This window comes from Rissa tridactyla, chromosome 9, assembly GCF_028500815.1.
Source record: "Rissa tridactyla isolate bRisTri1 chromosome 9, bRisTri1.patW.cur.20221130, whole genome shotgun sequence".
In the NCBI taxonomy this organism is placed as follows: Eukaryota; Metazoa; Chordata; class Aves; order Charadriiformes; family Laridae; genus Rissa; species Rissa tridactyla.
The window spans coordinates 37,884,483-37,905,581 of NC_071474.1; the positions used below are offsets into that span (position 1 = coordinate 37,884,483).

At 44.7% G+C, this 21,099-nt stretch overlaps 1 protein-coding gene across 9 annotated transcripts in view; it reads right to left on the reverse strand.

Annotated features, from left to right (window-relative positions):
- The window catches only part of STAG2 (stromal antigen 2), an 81,918-nt gene extending 70,113 nt beyond the window's left edge, over positions 1-11,805 (reverse strand). For 2 of the 9 annotated variants that reach the window (XR_008468610.1, XM_054215580.1), the window contains exon 1: positions 11,602-11,805. The gene's annotated coding sequence lies outside the window, so the exon portion shown is untranslated. Of the gene's footprint in view, positions 1-9,479; positions 9,637-10,260; positions 10,448-11,601 lie in introns of those variants that run through there. The other 7 variants (XM_054215581.1, XM_054215584.1, XM_054215582.1 and 4 more) reach the window with 5 other exon arrangements.
- Between the last annotated feature and the right edge of the window lie 9,294 nt (positions 11,806-21,099).

Here is a 21,099-nt window from a genome sequence, read left to right on the forward strand (position 1 = left end):
AAGATCATTGCATAGGATGGTCCACAATCTGTAAAAAGGCAGACCTCACGTATAGAACTGGCACTGCAGCTTCCCTAAACCACGGAAAACTTGAGAGTGCAAAGGCTCATAATAAGATCTAACCACAACAGGCTGGTAAGCATCCAACTGAAGGAGGACGTCTAGCGTGGTTTTGACAACAGCCTCTGATTAACCATGCTAAGGCTGGAAGAAAATCTTCAGAGCTGGAAACTCTTCCATAACCATTCCTAAATCTTCTCTCACCCCTTCCATCTCATTCCAAGTAACACCTGCACAACTTCAAACTAGCGCGCAGAATGAAACCAAAGAAAACTGTACATGTTCTTCCCGCCTGCATAAATTAATGCAAATCAACAGCAGTCCTGAATTTCCTTGCAGAGCTCTAATTGATCTGACAGACTACGTAACATTTCAGAAGGGAAAAAAAAAAAAAAAAAAAGATAAAACAGAGATCACTACAAAGATTAGAGGATTACTTTTGGAACTGGCATGCTGCCCAAATGGTTTTTAAGAGTAAGATCAGGAAGACAGGTAGCAGACAACAGCAGGGGTAAAGTTTTATTTTCCTGGTCCTACAGTTAAGGAAAAAATTGCCACTACTGTTGGGCCAGGCAACTGATACGACACTTCAACTACTGCAGCCCCCCTCAATTCTATAGTCTCACTGGCCAAAAGCTCCCGTACCCTTTTTTTTTTTTTCCAGGAGCAGCACCCGTTTGACTCCTCAGAGATTTAACCCACAAAAAAATACCCTTCATTTGCACCTTCCACACCTAACAGGACAACATATTCCAAGATTAAGATTTAACATAAAAGCAGTTATTTATACTTTATGTAGCTAATAACTCTATGCCAACACATTCCACACAGAACGTACTTCTGAAATGGTTCTAGTAAGCATTAACATATTCTTACACTATCCTATCTTTCACACCTTCCTTGGTATACTTTCCTTCATCCTGGTAATCCTATTTCATCTTCTAGGATGCTCGCTTCCTTATATACTGTCAAATAGTCCTTACTGTACAGGAACTGAAAAACTTCAGTAAGTTTCTTAAATCCCCAAGCTACCAAGAACATGGACTCAATCTTGCATCCAAAAGAACTGTTAGAATTTTTCCATGCATCTCTTCACTGGAGATAGAGGAAAACTAAGCCCATTTGTAGGATTATGCAAGAATGCATAAATCCTCTCTGTAAACAAAACTTCCCTAACCAGTTTTGAATGCAAGGTACGCTTCACGTAGTTTATACCCTCTTGGCACAAAAAGGAAAAAAACTTGAGAATTCAGTTTAACCAAGACTGTTACTGCATTTGGGGGTGAATATGAAGAATCTTAATACCTGTCCTACTGACTATACGAGAATGACTTACTGTATTTTCTTCTATCCACAGTGTTATTGAACTGAAAGTTTCTAAAAATTTTTTTCAACATTTTTATATCATACTGACATGTATAACCTGTGTCTTCCCACCTTTGAAGATTTTTGCTCAGCAGTGACTGCTCTGAGGCACAAATATACTCTTCTAAGTACACAACTTTATTAACTTTCATAAAACCATAGCATTGCTGAACAGAAATTGGGCAGTATAACCAGAAAGGCAATGCAATGCAGCAAGAGAAATAAGATGCCTGAAGGCTGATTTTTCTGATTATTTTTATACTGTCAAGCCACAGGTCTTCTGGTTTACAAAATCTGTTCTATTTCACAGTAGAGAAGCAATGTAGCATACACACATCGCTACACCAGCAACACTTTTTAATTCATAAACATTTTTAAAATTAAACAAATAGCAGTAGAAATGTGTCAGTTTTGAAAATACAGATTAACAAAGTCGAATGGAAGCCCACTTAATGAAACAAGAGCAGCTTAAACACAACAAAAATGTAATCCAGCCACATATCCAGAAAAAAAATGAAATATTTTTCCATTATCATTGAAGTATTTGCCTTAGTAAACAATTTCTATGTTTAGTAAATCAATATGCAAAAGCCAGTTTCACCTTTTTTTGGCCAATCATTTATTAGGCAAGTAATGACAGACCTATACCACAGATGCAAGAGAAATACTTGTGCAGCTTTCCTTTCTGGTTACCATAGTTTCAAATTAACTGTAGATTTCTAGAAATAATACTTATGAGAAGGAATAAAAATATCACTGCTTAAATATGAAAACTGCAAGAAGAATCATTGTGATCAGTCCATGAACAACACTGAAGTGAACAGGTAAATGCTTAGGAAAGGAAGTTTTATTTTCAAGACACTGTCATAGACACGGTAGTGACGCTTGAGCATGGACAGCAAGAGAAGAATAAAGATAGTAAACACAACCAGAAAGAAGAGGAAAGTAGGCACCAAAAAAGTAAATTTTCAGCCATTCACACCTCTCTCTCTTTTTCAGTAAGTCCCCATAAAAACCACAATCAGCTTTAAAACAGGTCATTAGCTTCTCAAACCTCCATCATATCAAGGAATACTTTCCGAACATACACTGGGGGATGGTAGGGCACGAATCTTCATGGGAATTTAGGATGACTGAACTAGACCTCCAGAATGCCTTTCCCTCCCTCCCTGTGACCTAGAACACAAATAATTTTTTCACTGTGGGATCACTTCCAGGAAGCAACTACCCATCCATAATGCGAAGCTTTATTTTATGTGGAGTTAAAAGAAAGTATTTTGGATATAGTTTTCAAACAGGTACATAAAGCAACAATAAAAATATAAAACAGTATATGGCAGCACACCAAACTGGAACTTTCCTGTAAGAATGTAGTTCCCATCCCAAAATAGTTCAACAAAACTTTACTGATGTTATTAATCTTGAATTATGAATATGACAGTCTTTCCTTTTCAACTGTATTTAAATTGTATTCTTTACCCTAAATCAAGATACAATAGTCCATATCAATTCTACTTCTGATTTGTCTGCCAGAAGCGCAGCACTGCCTATTTTCCCTATTTTCTCCCTTGGAAAAAAAACATCATAATTAATCAGTTCTGTTTCTAAGAAGATCAGAAGTGAAATGAAAAATATTGCCAGTGGTCAGGATGTACCGCCTTATTACTCAAATTAAATTAGTTGGCCACTATACCCATAACTATAAAAAATATCTTATTCCAGGACTGATGTAATACAAAATCACCTTCAAATTAAAAATTAGACACTTCAAATGCACGCTATATGAATTACAAAATTGCGTTCCTAACATTTACTGCTTACATCTTATTTTTTTAGTAAGTTCAGTTATCTATATGTTCAATGTATTATCTTACTCATGGTAAGACAATATAAGTAACATACAAAAAAATACAGACCTTCAATATTCACACCCCTACTCCACAGAAACTCTCTTTGTACTGAACACTCCCTGCTGGAAAATTACACTCCAACAAATAAAGTCAGCCAATTATATTACTTGCATATTATCTGCTTACTAAGACTTGATGTGGTCCAAATTTCCAGAGTTTATCCTTCTTAAGGGATGAACTAGGACTTTTACCTAAAGGAATAACAGGTAATTGCATGAATGACAGAAAAGCTTTACAGCTTATTTTTATTTGCAAACGAAGTAAAAGTCAATCTTCTTTCCCCAGATGAGATGCTGCAGGGAAGATATTATTTCACAAAACGTAGGCTGAAATACTACGTTAAGTAAAAAAATGCAATTCTGCCATAACCAAGAACTGCAACGTTACCTCCAAATCAAAAATATTCATCTCTTTCTAGGCAGATCACACATATTAAGCAATAGGAAAATAACTGCATTAAGTTCTCTTTGCTATGTGACTCACCACTTCTTCCCAGGAAGCATCAAATCAACAAGCGTGTAGACTAAGTGATACCGGTCACTCGTGGGAATGGGGCAGACTGGGGAAGGGAGAAACTCGAGGGGAGCCTGCAGGTAAGGTTAGTTGTTCTGCAGATCACCCCAAGCTCACTCGCTGGCCAGGAGTTGAGCAGCATTTCACCAAACCTCAAAAACATCTCAAAGCCAATTCAGGAATGCAATCCCAGTTAAACAAAACATGCATTCTTAAGGTTTGTTGTTTCTTTTTTAAGTGGTCAGAAATGTTTTGTGCTTTCTGTTTTTATTTCTTTTCATTATTTTGCTTGCTAATATAACAGAAAGCCCTGAAATTCAGACTCCAGCTATAATTTTTCTTATCAATCTAGACCAATACAGACATACATATTACATGGCAACACACACCATTTGACACCTTTTTCAAAATAAAAGAAAAAGTCATTGGCTTGCCCTGTCAACCCAAGAACAATGGGAACAGATGCAAAACTACTTTCCTCTCTAGAAACCACACAAATGCACTAAGAAAAAAAAGAACGCTGTAGAAAACAGAATTCTTCCACTGACTTCTAGTGCCACACATATTCCCTTGCTCCAATCCAATGACTAATCTTTACTGAAATGAAAGCATGGAAAAGTAAAATGCATAAAAGGTGTAAGGGCAGGACTAATAAGCTATCAGACACACAACCATAAGAAAATAAAACACATTCATCTACTCAAAAAAAACCCCACCAACCGACACTCTCTTATCTCTAGATACTTTGTTTTAGGTGGGTATTGTGATTACCTTCTCAGTCACAGATCACAATCTACCCACCCAATATATGCCGATCTTCTTACATCTACTCACTCTGCTGAGTATATTCTTTTACAAAAATAAGCCCTCCAGAGGGGGAAGTTATTGCTAGTTACACAACCAAAAAAATGTACATAACAGACAACAATAAAGTACATACCTGGACATAAAGCATATACCCGGACAAAGCAGTTACATGACAGCTAACTTAATTTCCCTCTGAAATCACAGTAAGACAAGAGGTAACTGCATACAAACTGCATACAGTCCTGTATGTCCTTCATTTCTGACTCAAATTGGGATAGAGAAGTTTAAAAACAGACTGCGCCTGTGCTCCTCCACGTAACTCCGCAGCCAGTAAAGGCTAGGAAAAGCTGTCACATGAAAGCCAAGGGAGTACCTTGAGGGACCAAGTTTTCCCACATCCCTATCTCCAAAAATTGGGTGCCAGATCTCTCCTCAGATCTGACCAGTTGAGGGAAAATGTTAGTGAGATGAAAGAAAAGAAACGTCTTGCTCTCCCTTCTCTACCCAAGATCTCACAGATCTGAGGTTTTCTTAATAGTGGAACACTTGGAGACAACAGAGATACTAAAAATCTAATGGAATAGAGCATACTGTGAAATATTGCAAGGGCATAACCCATCAAATTTAGGACTCTGGCCTAGTCTTAGTGATCCCAGCCATCAAACTGAGAGCATAAAAGAAGAGAACACAGTTTTTGCATTGATACCTTAACTGCACAACATCTTCCTTAAGACAGAAGCCCATCAGACAACATCCCCTCAAGCTTCCCAACTAGAACAAGTCAGCATTAGCCCTACATTTGTCTGTGGTGATCTACAGAAGCTTCACTTACTTAGTATTTACTAAAAAAAAAAAAATCCAACTTCACCAGATTCTTAGGAACTGCAACATGAAAAAACTTAAATTATAATTAAAACAACATGCGACTGAAAGCACACTTTTAATCTCCAACTCTCAAAACAGAAGTTTTCACTGTATCACTCATAAGTAAATATCTGACCTTGTTAAAAGTCACATCAGATTTCAAGGCTTACCCTTAAACCACAAAGACAACTTTTTGAAAGCAATTTTTTTTTTCCAATATAAAAAGTCAACTGAAGTCGCTGGACTAATCTTCCAACATGAAATCCATTCAAAGAATGGTGGAAGAGCTTAACTGGTTTACTCCAGAAAGCAGTCTTTCAGAAAAAAACAAATGCTAGAGCAAGACCTTCAGTGATACTGATGTAATACTGCAAAGGTTAACAAAATGTTCTCCCTCCCCAATTTCCTTTACCAACACAAAACTCCAGGCCTCCCTCCCCTGACTGCCCTCCAGGCGTGCCCCCCGACGAAGACCCTCCGCCACCTCCCCAGCGCCCTCTGGGGTGCAGGGGCGGCCGGTGCAACAGAGCGACCCCAGGCCACCATAAACCGCCACCAACGCAGCGGCCAGATCTTCCTCCAGGAGCCCAAACTTGAACAGACTGTAGCGAGTAACTCGGCACACTATGAACTCCTTCCTGGCAAAGGGACTCTAATAGCTTAACCAGGTCTTTTCATCTGCCTGTAGCCCCATTTAGTTCCACCTCTGTCCATAGCCAACAAGACAGAAGGGTCAGCAGGCAGGATGAGGACCTCGGCAGATCAAACCGCAGGACATTGTGACAGAAGAGCTATGGGACCATGAAGAATTCCCATTTTTACTTACCCTTTAAAAGCAGAGGTGATCTAAAACGTTGGATGGCGCTGAATCTAAACCAATGCAATAAGCCTGTATGTCACCACTGAAGTTTTTGTGATGCATATGGAAAAGAGCACTTTCCATTCCACCATGGATTTGTTGTGTATAAGGTTCCTATTTTCCAATCTAAAACTCTTAATTCCCTGACCACCCCAGTTTCCCAAAGACTAAGTTATCAGTTCATTCTCTCTTCTTCTTTGTCAATGATCCTCACGTAAGGAAGATGAAGTTTTCAGAATGCAAATGTGATACTCAGAAAGCGAGCAGAGCTTATTTAAGAATATTAAACTGATATGTTGATGGCTGCTATCAATCACTTCTTTCCATTACAAGACAATTACTGAAGCAGATGAAGCTCTCAGAAATTCTAGCATCTAGCTGACAGAGACACATAGAATCTACAAAACATTCCTCTTCCAGTACGTTTTCTTAATTCCTCACACACACACACACACAAACACCCACAAAACAAAAACAAAACAAAAAAACCAAACCCAAAACAACAAACAAACCCACCACCAAAACCCAACAGTACCATTTTGGAAATTCACACCTACGATATTCTCTTAAGTTTTCAAATTAATCAGAGAAGAAATGGTCACGCTGTGGGCAGAGATCACACTGAGTTCAAAATCTCATTTCAACTGACAAAACACAGCATTCCAATAACACGACCAAGAAGCATAAGTAACCAGCAGAAATATTTGCTTACTTTTGGAGATTCATTTGGTGAAAATAAGCAACAAAAGTGTTTAAAGTTTCTGTAAAACATACAACCTGTTTATGCTGGCACACAAGTTCCAGAAAACCTAATCTCTGCTATAATATTTGCCTGCAGCAAAACAACTGAGACAGTAACACCACAAATGAAAATGACAAATGAGGACTCTCAAATCATTTTAAATTTGAACCATAAGTGACAAAGAGCAATCTAATTTAAAAAAGTTCATAATGCTCTGATGTGCTAACATTATTTCATGATTTGACTAAGCCTAATGTAGTTGCTCCCATCAACAAGAGCACACACACTTCAAAGTGGCTTGTTGCCTGCAGCTATTTTCTACAGGAGACTGTAGTAGCATGTAATATTCAAGAGAAGCTGTCTACATGACTTTTTTAAAAAATAATTCAGTTGCTGTTGATAAGTTATACTGAAATAAAATAAAACGAAAGAGATCATTTACCTGACAATACTATTTACACTCCTTCCAAGTGGAAATTACTTCATTCCACACATTTATGCCTTTAAAGACTTTAACACGTAAAGCTGGAATGTGATACATTTATGGAATTTGAGTTAGATTAACGGCCAGTTAATTGAATACTCCTATTTTAAAACCAGAATGCCCTTCAAGTAGCACAATGCATTTTTAAACTGAATGTTTTAACTATGAATCTACCGATTTTTTGTCATTTCACAGAACCCGATTTTTTTTAAAATATATTAAAATATCATAGCACCATTAATTTGAACCAACTTACTCAAACCAATAATTTCAGCTTTTGCTTGCAAAACATCAAGACTTTATGCCAAAAGAAACGATCTATACGTAAATTTTAACTACTGTTCTAAAATACAAGTTCAACAAACCCTTACATCGGCTATTGATTTTACTCAGTATGATCTTCTTGAAACTGTGAATGGATGAAAAAGCTCCAAAAACGTAACTCTGGCCCCAAATACATAACTTGGGAGATATGTGAGCGCTAGGAAGTTTCACAGGAAAATTAAAGAGTCTCTCCCATCCCCCAGTTATATGCCTGGGGTTTTTTGTTTGTTTGAATTTAAGCTTATACAACACCCAACCTTAAGTTTACCAAAGTTAACTTGCTACAAAGTTAAATTGCTACAAACAACAGCAACAGAAATTCACGGATTTCTTTCACAGGTTGCATAAAACGCTCCTGTTGATGGTACCATGAAACGTCATTGGTTTTGATAAGAAGGACCCACATGAGCCCCATCGGTTATGGAGCAAGATCTATCTGTTACAGATGGTAATTAATTCATATTTTCCTCCTTTGTATAACTGAAGATTTTGCCTTTGTTTAATTAATCAGAACAGTATGGGGATTCCCCCCCATTCCGCCCCAGTGCTAAAAGCAGCAAAAAGAGGAGGGTTTATGCTAACAGCATGGCGGCTGCCTTCTCACACCCTGTTTCATTTTGTAATTTGTTTCATTTTGTAATGAAACTGTTATTGTGGTGATCCGGGAAAAGAAACAGTCTTACCCAGCACAGAGCCCCACACAAGATCTGTGGCACTGCGATTCTGTGACTGATCACTACCAAGATTTACCCGCAAATTTAAGAGTTGGGCAAGCGATACCAAGAAGACAGAGATTAATGTCTGTCAATTGCACAATCACTCGTGGTATTTATTTACCTGCACATAACCAACCAGCCCGCACATGGATATTTTGTGGGCCCTGAACAGCTCAATACCAGATAAACACTCCACGAATAGTAAGTACATTAATAAATACTGGCTTTAGGGAAGAGAGAATATGGAAAGGGGGAAAAGTTGTTTCGAATGGCCAAGCATTATAAACGAGAAAAGTCGTCAATCACAAACCGAGACTGAACTGCCAAGAGTTAACAGCGAGACCTGCACTTGGAGAACGTCTTACTGTAGGAAACCCTCGGAACTCGAGTTTCTGGTCATTTAAACCAGGATTGAACAGAACTCCCAGACGGCACAAAACCGGTCGCACAAGGGCTCCGAGGGAAGCGATCCAAGTCGCGCTTCCCCTCCTTCCCCCCCCAGCGCGGAGCCGGCGCGGAGCACACGAGGTGCCCTCTGCGCTGCTGCCGCCTTTCCGAAGCGGCCGCGCTGCCAACGCGCCCGGGCAGCGCCCGCCCCGCGCCTCCGCGGGCACCGAGCCCCCGCCCGCCGGGGGGCCCGGCCGGGCCGCGGCAGGAAGAAGCCGCCGCCGCCTCCCGCCCGGGAGCGGGCCAATGGGCGGCGGGCGGAGCCAGGCGGCGGCGGCGGAGCAGGCCCCGGCGGGGCCGCGTGTGACGCAGTTCGGTAACCCGCCCGCCGCGCCGACACCGGCCCTCCTCGCCCCGCCGGGGGAGACGGCAGCCGAGCCCGGGTTACCTCCGGGCGCTCCCGTTGCGGCCGGCCGGGACGGACGCTACTCCCGGGGGGCTGCGAGGGAAAAACGCGGGGTCACACCGACGGATCAGGCGCCTTAACGAGACCGGACACGCCAGGGTGTGGCTCCGGGGAGCGCAGGGGAAGAGAGCGCTGATCCAGCGCGGGCGGGGGGGGCGGCAGTGCTGCCCGGGCGGCGAAAAGTAATTTAAAAAAAAAAAAAAAAACAAAAAAAAACCAAACTAAACAAACAAAAAAGCCCGCCCAGAGTAACTACACCACAGGACGCAGCGGTTATTGAAAGTTTGTGTTAACTCCGAACACCGCATCCCACGGGAAGACAACAGCAAGGGCCGAGCCCGGGCAGTGCAATAAATAAACAAAAAGCAGCGAAAGAGGGGGCCGAGGGCCTTCGCTCCCCGTTCTCGGGGGTGAAAACAGAGGGAGAAAAAAAAAAAAAAAATAGGTCGGTCGGTCCCGGATTTCCACGGGACGGACGGATTATACAACGCTACCAGCGACAGAGGCGGGCATGGAGGGCGAGCGGCGGGGGGGGCAGCGGCGCGGGCACCGGGGATGCGCTCGGGCAGGGGGGAAAGAACGCCCGAAAAACAGGGCCTCCCCGTCCGACCATCTGCGCTTGTCCGCCGCCCGCTCCTCATCCCCTGTCCCTCCACCACGGCAACAACTGTATATCTTTTTCCTTTTTTTTTTTTTAAATCTGTGTAGCGAAAATAAGCGCCCAGAAAAAAAGAGAAACACCACGAAAGCTCTCCCTTCCTACCTGGGCAGGGTTCAGCTCAGTTCAGTGCGTGCCGAGGAGGAGGGGGCAGAGGAGCAACTATCTAAAACAAAAGTGGCGCCAAAACCCCCCAGTAAGAAGCATTCTTCTTCCTCCTCCTCCTCCTCCCCCCCTCCCCCGGCACGGCCGGCGAGAGCCCAGCGGGGTTCCTGCAACACGCGGCTCCCGGCATCGGGCGGCCCCGGCACAAGTTGGCAAGCGCCCTTTCTTTACACAAAAAAAAAAAAAAAAAAATAAAGCAAGCCGAACGGAAACTGCCACAACTCTTCCTCTTAGCGGGCAGCCGCCGAGGGGCTCGCCCAAAGTCACTCGGAGGGGAAAATTCGCCCCACAAAGGCCTTCCCCGAGCTGGGGGGGGTCGCCAGCTCTTTCGGAAGAGGCAGCGAAGGGGGGGAAGGGGGGAAGGCGCAGGTCAGTCCCCACGTCCTCACTTGGGCCGGGGGAACTCGCTCCCGCCAGCCCCCTCGACCCAGACGCTCGGGAACAGGCGGCCGGAGTTGCCCCAGCCCGGCCGAGCCGGGGCAGCGAGACGGAGGAGAAGGATCCCCCGATCCCTCGGCACTCCCCTCGGCGGGGAAGCCGCCGGGAGCGGGCTGGCAGGAACAAGCTCGGCTGCTGGGCGGCGGGAAGGAGGGGGAGCGCTGTCGGGGGTGGGGGGGGGAGTCCCCTCTCCCCGGCCTCCCCCGACACTCCACTCCGGGGCACCGCCAGCCGCCCCTCCATTTTCTCCTGCGCGGCCCAGCGCTCCCCCCCCCTCCGCCCCGAGCGCGGCCCGCTCCGTCCGCAGCCGCCTCGACCCCCCCATTCCACTCCCTCCCTACCCCCAGAGCGGCCCGGCTCGGCTTGCCCACACACACACACAATGCCCGAGTCCTCCATCTTGCCAGCAGCCCCTGCTCGGCTCGGGAGAAGGGGGGAGGAGGAGAAGGTGGTTCTCCATTTTAGCTCGCCGAGCGCTGGGCCCGGCCTGCCCGCGGCCGGCTCTGGGGAGGAGGAACGGGGCTCCGGGCGGGCAGCGGGGGCCGCTTTCGGCGCCCTCTCGCTCTCTCACTCGCGCTCCCGCTCGCCTCCCCCCTCCCCGCCGAGGCGCGCTGGGAAGGGGGGGTGGGGAAGCGGGGGGCTGGAGTGTTTTCGCGGCTCGGCCCCGCCGTCCTCCATCTTGGCTGCGCGGAGTCCCTGTGGCCAGCCGGCCTAGCGCCCCGCGCCGTCCTCGCAGGCCCGGGGACCGCAGGCCCCGTCCCGGCCTCTCTCCGCAGCCACGCACCGCGATCCCGAGTCCCCCCTCCAAACTTCCAGAAGCTTCGCCGCCATTTTCTAACTTACCTTGCCCAGTGTCGGCGTAGGCAGCGAGGAGGCCCAAGCTCGTATCTCCGCTCCTATATCCCCGGCCCGGCTGCCGGTTGCGCGCCCGGCCCGACCCGGAGACTTGTCGGCGGAGGGGGGAGGGGGGGGTTGTTCGGGGAGGGCGCGGGGCGCGGGCAGGTTATTTAATTTGGCGGCGGCGCTGGGGATTGTTTGGGGTGTTCGCTGCTCGGCGGCTGGCGAGCGAATGGAGGGCGCAGGCGCCACCTGGCGGCCAGCGGGCCCGCCCGGCTCTCCTGGGCGTGGGGCGACACCTGCCGGCCGGCCGCGGCAGGGCCGCGCCGAGACGGGTAAACAAGGTGCGGCGCATGCGCGCACCGCCCGCTCCCCACCACCACCCGCCCCGGCCTGCGGGGGGCGGCGGGAGCGCCGGAGGGGGAGAGGGGCTGGGATGGGCCGGGTCGGCCTGGGGGTGGTGGTGCGGGACCGGCCCCTTCCGTGCGCGGTCGGCGAAGGAGGCCCAGCTGCTGGCTTCGTTCTCGGGGCAGGATCGGGTAACCGAAAGGAGGCAGACGGCCGAAAAAGGAGAGAGCGAGCTTCGGCACGGCCCCGCCGCGGCTTGAGGGGGGCCCGAGGGACGCGCCCTGCCTTACACGAGAGCGGGGCCTGGTGTCCTTTCCCCTTGCCACGCAGAAGTAATTAGAAAATAATTGTTCAGCGGAGGCAAAGTTCAGTCTCGCAGTTTTTCCTCGCTACCAGCGCGGAAGGCGAGGGGACCGGTGAGGCGAGCCCTGGGGCCGCTGGCTCCCGGGCCGGCGTCCCCGCCAGCGCCAGGCCACCGCTGCCCCGTCAAAGCCAGCCGCAGCCCAGCTGCCCGGTCTCCGTTCATTTTGCGCTCGGGAGGCAAAGTTGTGTGCAAGGGAGCCTGTGGTATTGAAGATAAATTTACAGTTGCCTGCATGGGTGCCTTATCTGGAGAACTCCAAGCCTGCGTGGCGGTACAAACAGGCGCAGTGTTTGCTGGCACTGGTGGCATTTCTCGTGGCTGGGAGCGCTCGCCCGGAACGTTTTCAGCTTCTGCCCGTCACTAAGTGCATTCCCAGTTTAAATTGGCACCTGCTCCTACGCGATTCCTTTTTCCTCCCTGCGTGAAGATTCATCTGAACTGAAACGATCGCGTATAAGCAGTATAGAATACTTAACTAAATATAAAATTTGTGTTGCTTATTTTTCTAAACGCACAATTCAGTAATTCCTTCTACGCTTTTCTCTGGATTGTGTAATGCCAAGCGTATTACTCATGCTGAATACTTGCACGTAAGCTTATAGTTAAATCAGTCAGCACAAGAATAGTTTTGTCCTGGTAATTACTCTAATCATCCTCTTGTGTTTATCTACTTTTAATTTTGGGGAGAGGGTTAGCATAACTAAGCAGGCACTAAGCTGAGTTACTCTGCTCACCTGCTTAACAAAGGCAGGACATTTAAGAGGAGTATCCATCAGTTCCAGTCTTTTCAAAACTAAGATGAGGCATCCAAGAGCAAATGACGCTCATAATGGAAACTGTGATCAGATAAGGAGTGTTTTAAATAAAAAACTAGTGTAATATGAGTTGATGTCACCTAGCAATTCCAGATATAATCTGTCAGTTGGTCCATGAAACAGAAAAATAAATTATATTCTAATAAATTGTATTCTATAGCTTGAATTCACCTTTCAGAATGTTTTTTTTCACCTCTTCTCAAGGTTGGGGAAAAAATAAGAAAATTAGAAGAAAGATTGCTTTCTAGGCAACACTTTAAAATAGTGTCCTGAATGCCTAGTCATAAAACTATGTTCAAGGTTTCAGTTACAGTTACAGATGCTGATCTTTAATGTGCATCTGTTAATGTGTGTCTGGAAATTGTAGAAGAATTGTGAATAAAAGATAATCTGTTAAAAAAAAAACCCAAACGCCAACATACCAAACCTCAAGTAAGTTTTAAACTTGCCCATGATCTGTATGCTTGTTAAATTACACATAGAAATAGATGGAAAGGAGCTGGATCCATTTGTGCCTTCCCCATACAAAGTCAGCTTCTGACAGCTGCCAGATAGACAACTTTTCCACAAAAAAAAACTACATGCTTCCAAAACTAACATATTGCCTGCACACGGAATTCCAGTAATGTATCCTCTGCTTGAGATACAATAGGGCTACTCATATTACAACCCAAATCCAGAACTTTGCAAGATTATAGCAGTCCACTGCAAGAGCTGGCAGAAGCACAACACCGAAGCAGCTTCCGAGTCAGCTGTGCATAAAATCCACATATCAGCATGTGCGTCAGATATTTGGTCTATTCCCAAAACACTGTAGTTCACACTTGACCTCATAGCTGAGATTTTTTTAGGCAAATGTGTTTAGCAGAAGAAAACGTGACATTGTTTTTAGCCTGTGTTTGTGAAGGAATGAGTGTGCAAGTGCTGACAACACCGTGGCAGAGAGCTCAGCCCATTTCCAAAGCTGACTCAGACCTTGGAAGCCCACATTTGTCATACTTTGGGGTCTCCTGTCTCACATGACAGAATTTGCTTTTTTAAACTCGTGACAACAAAGCATGGACACACTCTGGAGACCAGACTCCAGGTGCAGCGGCACATGAGGAACCGTTGGTCACAGAGCCCGCCTAAGAGGATTTTGCACTCTCCAGTTCATTTCCTCCCTGCCAGTTGTTCGTTCAGCTGTTTGCCCGGCCGCTGTCAAAGGAAAACTGTTGCCTCATCAGAGAAGGGGAGAGGGCCATTTGTTTTCTAAGGGATTGGTTGTTTGGGGTTTTTTTTTCCACTAAACCAGATAATTTCTCAGATGCTATTTAGAGTACAACTACGTAAGCGATTCAGTCAGCACAACTGAAGGTAGTTGTGCTCCTATAGAGGAATGTTTCTGCTCTGCTCCAGTGACCAGAAGGTGGGAGTTTCTTAAGCCAGCTGTGCCCTGGGAGGATTCCTAACACAGCACCACACTCGGATCATGCAAATAGCCGCCATAAACCAGTTTATATAGTACCCATCTAAGGAGCAAATGCAACAATCTCTCAAGCGGTGGGTGGGAATATAGGGGGCAGAAAAATGCAACAAGTTCTTACTGTTTTATTTGTTGTCTTTACGAGGGACAAAACTGTCTCTCTGACGAGTCTAACTTCTGCATTTTCCGTGCTTCTGGGACTGAGTCGTCCAGTTGGTACAAGAGGGAAGAGGAGATGAAAAGCAGTTTCTCTGCTAGCACACCACTTTTTGTAAGCTAGCAATTGCAGAATGGACTTCTACCATCTGTTCAGACTTTGCGATGAAGTCAAACAACACCTTAAAGTTTCTATATAGTTTTAGCACTGTAGCATCCTTTCCAATACAATGAAAAAATGTAGAAGCAAAAAAGAAGTGTGATCCAAGCATGATAAGGAAATAGAGATATTTTAAATTCTGACCTTTCTAGAAGGGATTTGAATCTAACAGAAAAGAAGTTCTGAGGAGAACTGTAGGAGGAAGTATTCTACAGGACTATGTCACCTTTCTCATAACAGCTACAATTCAAGAGCTTCAAAGTCCACCATTTCTGATATTGAGCCCAATTCAGAGATGATTTAACAAAGACTTTGCAACAAGGGCTTCCACTATGCTTGATCCCAAAAGAGCTCTTGATCAGTCACCCAGTTAAGAAACTGAGCGAGGAGAGGGTAGGTACCAATTCCATGTCTGAATTAATGGCCAGAGGTTCACCACTGGAGAAGATCAGAATAAACCCAAGCTGCCAGATGGCTGATTCATTCTTCCAGGCAGGAGATTCATGCTCATGCTGCTTCCTTTTCTTTGAGGGCAGAGGAATAGGAACCCCCTCTGCAATTCCATTTCCTCTTTTCTGTTAAAAAAAAAAAAAAGAAAAAAGAAAAAAAAAGCTACAATCCTTTACCATTCCTTTTATTTGTTAAAAGGATTTGCTTATGAGAATTAGAAAACAAACCAGAATTTCTATGCTGGATCCCTTCCAAGGTGAGGTGGTAACCTTGATGGCCTGTATTAAATAAGCCACAGTCATATTTTTATCTGTTTGGTTGGGTACAGAGGGGAAAAGCAGCCTTCCCAATCAGATTTTGTTTCCCAGATTTTTGAAACTGGCTTAGTCACTCTAGGGAAATCTGCTCTAAATCCTTTTGGAGATGAGCTATTACATAAGAAACAAAAATAAAGACCAAAAAATGGGTTACTTTCCCATAATTTGCAGCAGAGAGATTGCACATTAGTAGCTCCTTAAGGCCTTTCCCTGTCCCGTGAATAATTTCTTCCTTTTGCAATTTACATAAGTCTCCCTAGCACACCCCTGTTTCTTGCCTGGTCTCCCCAGAACACCTGCCTCAAATCGGAATTTTCTTTGATTCCGTAAGTTTCTGCCTACCAAGCTCTCAGAGCTGTAAAGGAGCACAGAAGCACAGTTTGTCCTGTGGCACTAAAAAGGAAGGAAGTTTTAACTCCCCTTCATTATCAGCTCTAGAAACGAATAGAACCCCAGGAAGTCGCAAATGCCTTTCTGTAATTGCATTATCAGCAGCTTTATTCACTCGTCTTGTGCCACTTGTTACCCGAAGCCCCGTGTTCATTCCCCTGTTTGAGGTGAGCTACTCTTGCTATGTCTCTTTCTTTGAGATGAAAATCCCTCAGCCATGTTTTAAAGTTTTCATCACCAAACCTCCGTGTAAAGGCCACACCAGTTATTGGTAGGAGATAATGCAAAGCCCTTCTCCTACCTTCACTCAAGAGGAGTCGCTTTCACTTGAGGCATCACCTCAGCTTATGTACAGGAGAGAGTAAATCTTGGCATTCAGGCCACCTCTCTTGGATCCAGGACATTATCTGCTCCGGTTTCCAGACATAGGGAGGTTGTGGGAGACGGGACCAAGACACACCTGTGTCCTATAGCTAAGTCCAGGCAGAGGGATCACGAATCAAAGCACCATTTTATGAGTCAGGCACCATGACAGCATCAGTTACAAAATCTGTGGGAGAAGCACAGGAACCAGAGAAACATGTTTTGAATTGGGTAAGCTGGATAAGCGGAAGGGCACGGCCAAAGGCAGGGAACAACAGACTGTACGACAGAAAAAGGGCCGGGGTGAGAAGCAGGCAAGAACTGAAACAAGGTCAAGCGGGCCAAACAGCAGCAACCAGCACCGAGCAGGGGAAGCAGATTTAGCTAAGCCGAGCTGAAAAACAAACAGTGAACCTCTGTCACGCTCTTGATGTGCAGGACAATTCTCCCATTTGGAACATAGAGCAGTTCCCAGCTGGCTGGATTTCCTCGGGCCTCCAGCCCCCCGGAGACTCTGACGTGGAGCCAGGGGTCTGCCTGAAACAGGGAGGAAGGAGGCTGGCCTGTGGTTACATGAGGTTAGAGTGGAACTGGGCCAGGAACGTCGTCATTCAGCTCAACCTCTGCTCAAGACGATAGAGCAAAACAATTATAAAGTAGCAAAACAATTATAAAGTCAAATACATTCGTGTTTAATTTAAGAAAATCCTCCATCAATCCTCCATCTCTTCTGTATTTGCAGGCAAACACCAGGTTTGGATGATGACAGTGGGTTGGTTTGTCTTGGTCTTTTCCCCACAAACTCCCGAGACTAGAACTTGGAGGGTTTAAGCGGGAGTATATGCAACAGGGGATTGTTACTTACATGACAGATAAGGTCAGGCAACAGATTTACTGTTTCAGATAGCAAGCTTCCATGGTTTTTCTGGGGCTGACCCGCCACATTCCCAAGATCCTACATATATCCCTAATAGAGTTTTCTTTGGTTTAGATTCCATCATCAACTAACTTCAAGGTTTCTTTCAGACAGTGCTTCTCACGAGTCCCCTCTCCTTCCAGACAGGCTCAAGGCCATTCTTGCTGCCTTGACTGTCGGAGTGGGAGGTGGAAGCAAAGCAAAGTGTGAGCTGTCATTAGCTGTGATTTAGGTTTCTTTGTAAGTGGCACAATGCATAACAAGTAGCAAGGAGTACAACAGTTTGTGACATCTAGGTGGCTTGCGCAGATGTTCAAAACCGTTAAGATAAAAATACTCCTTTTAGACTGTAACTTCCTTTAGCATGATTGTAGAAGTCCTGCAAAGCCTTGGTGCCAGCAGCTGTGACCAAAGTGATTCCCCTCCATGGCAAAGGGCGCTGCTGGGACGCTTCCCATGAGCGCCAAGGATGGTGATTCCCAACCCCGCTCCCTGGCCATACCCTGACCTTTCTCTGTATCGCTGGTTCCAGCTGGGAGCCTAGCAGAGGTGAAGCTTCCAAGCTGGAGCAGGGGTCTTCCTTACAGAAACCTGCAATGGCCCATTAAGCATTAACAAATCAACTTTTAACAAAGTTATAAAAGGGCTAAATGGCGATGCAGAGAGAGGTGTCAGATTAATGTTATTTTTGGTACATTCTGTTTTGCAAAACACCAAAAGAGACACCTGAAGCAACAGTTATTTTTCTGGTGGCTCGTACCCTACCAACAGAGCTTCTGCACCAACTCCAGTAACACCACGCGGGCTGGTTGTGGAGGGAGGGGAGGTGAAGTCAGTCCTGGGCTCAGAAGCCTCCCTCTGTTATGCAAGAGTTAAAAGGAAAGGACTACTGTAGCTTGACATGTGCTTTTGAAAATCTTGGATTTAGAAGATTAACTATTTGGCTTAAGTGATGACTCCATCATACCGTGCAAAACTAGAAAAAAATTGTGTCAAGAAAAAAAAACCGTGTCAAGAGTTTTACAGCAAGATCTAACTTCCTGAGATCAAAAACACATAACATGAATAAATTCAAGTGCTCTCTCGCTCGGTAATTTCTGCAAGTTTGATTAATTCATTCTACAAAATTTGCCCGTGACCATATGCATTTCTGCTAGAGTTGGCTTTTCAGCAATTATTGTAATGATTCTCCTAGATGTTTTCGCAGTACAACTCTGCAAGTGTTTTTCATTTCTTGATAGCAAACGCCATTTTTCAATCTAAGAGCAAAACCCTAATTCACGTATCTCTCCAATACATTTTCAGCAATTCTAACTTATCAAGCATTTTATCTCAGCCATCATCAATAGCTGCAAATTAATAATTACCCAAAGGCAACCAAGGAGTTTTCACCTACCTTGAAATATTAAATACTCACAACACAATTAATACCACTTTTTCCCCAGATTTTCCGTGGGGTTTTGTTTATCCAAGCCGTTTATAACTGGATATATACTGTCTTCTTTCCCATCCTAGGAAGAAGCAAGTTCTTTTGCTAAGTTGGTCACAGAGCCATATTCTCTGAACTAATGCTCAGAGTTTTACTGTCGTGTTGATGTCAGTATTACTTATAGTTCCTTATTATAGTTCCTATTATAATTGTAATAGGAATTACTGCTTAAGAAAAAATTAAAGATAAAATGTGAATTTCAGCAAAGGTTCTTTATTACCACAGGTCATTTGCCTCCTCACAGAAAGCCCCACTATAATTAAGGCACACTAATTGCTGTACAGCAGCATCGGTACATCTCTTGAAGCAACGTGACAGTGGCATTCACAAAGGTGGCAGATACTTTCAACAACCTGGATCAGTATGAAGCCATGGCAGGGTCATGGGGCAGGAATGATTTTCTTGATCAAGCTCCCAAGCTACTCAGGAAAACTTATACATGTGAAACACACGAAAAAATAGTAAGAGGGAGAGCATTCACTCATACTTTGTCTCCATGAGGAATGAGGGTGATCTCACCAGATGGGAGCTTCCCATTGGGCTATGAGAAGACGGCCATCACCCTTCCCAACGCAGGTTGAGGAGCTGTGGTCGGTCCAGCCCTTCTGCAGAAGACGGGGATGAAAAGCCCCTGGGGCAGCAGTGGAAGCGCTTCTCTAGCCCGCGCGTTGGCATCCAGCCTTCTTGCTGATAGCCACCCATCAAGCACAAGGCGGAGGGTAAGGAAGAACCTGGTGTAACAGCTCACTGCTCACATACTTACCGCTGCGAGAAAACACTGCAAAACCCAGAAAAATCTCCAACTCCTCCTTCACCCCACGCAGAGCCAACCGTCCCGTCGGTCAGGCCTCGCATCACACGCTAGAACCTGCTCGCCTTGGCAGGCACAACAGATTCTCTTCTCAGCACTTAAATACTGCGGCAGCAAACGCCACTGCCCCCCGTACCGTTTGATCCCAGCACACACCACTTCAGCCTGAAGTTTCGCATGAACATCGTAATCAGGCGTCTGCATTAACCTCCCACCCAGTTACAATTCAATTCTAACAACACGTTGCACTGAAGTTTTGGTTAATTCCAATTAAAAAAAAACAAAACAAAACCAAACAGCAAAGCTAACTTTAAAACCCCCTGTCTTAGATTAGCAAAAATGCTTTGAAAACTTCGACAAACTGCTTGTCCTGTAGCTTCAGGTTGCACACACAGCTAACAAAAATAAACACTGGAGTGTTGCAGTCAAAACTAACCAGGCAGCACTAAAAGAAGTGTTTAAATACTCGAATTAATAATAAAACTAAGTATAATAATTTAAAAATCTTTTTATTGTGCTATGAGCTTTGAAAAAGTACAGACAGCTAAATATCCGTAGAGGTACAAACTGCAGCACCCTGTAGAGTAAGTCAGCGTTATGTTTTGAGCCCCATGTTTCACGGCAGCGAGAAAAAACTAAGTGCGTAACAAAAAAAATTGAATTTATGGCTTATTTTAGCCTCCTATTCCCAAATTAGGCATGTAAAGCAGTTCCAGAACACATTATTAAAAACTCTTGCAAATCTCCCACATATCTAGAGCAGCAAACAGTTCTGCCATCGCAAGTAAAATGGAAGTAAGAAAGACTTTACGTACAAGCTACTAGAAGAAAGTTATGAATACTGATTCTTGAATATGGTGTAAAATCAACTAATAAATGAATATGGTGTAAAAAACTAATAAAAATAAACTCCCAAGGCATCTCTGTCCTGCTACTATGCTCCTCCTCAAAGCACCTGGGCTTCTACTCCATTTACTTGCATCCTTCAGTTCTAGCTCTTTAAACGCTCAGCCCAGTATCAGTGTCCACGGAACTTCCCTGGTTCTTTAAGATACAAAAAACCAAAGTAATTCGACAAAACACGTTCCTAATTCAAGCTGTCAAAATTTGATGACTATGCCAATTATTTTTTCACATTTAATCTGAATAGAACTCTGATTATAGTTTTTTAAAAGACCTAAACCTACAGAGCAGTTATTCTGTCATCTCACCAACAGGCTTTTAACCCTTTAATGTTCCTAACTGATTGTAATTTGAATTGCTATTATCACTATGTTTTCAATAATATTTATCAAAAAGTTACAATAAGGGATACAGTATACCTTTTAAAAGTTAACAAGCTTTAACACGAAGCGTTTATGCTATTTGCTCACATATTATTTGGACAATGCGTTTGCGCTCCCTTTCAGCTCAGAACTTCAGTTCAGTTTCAGTATTTGTGACCTACTTCCAGGCTTTTC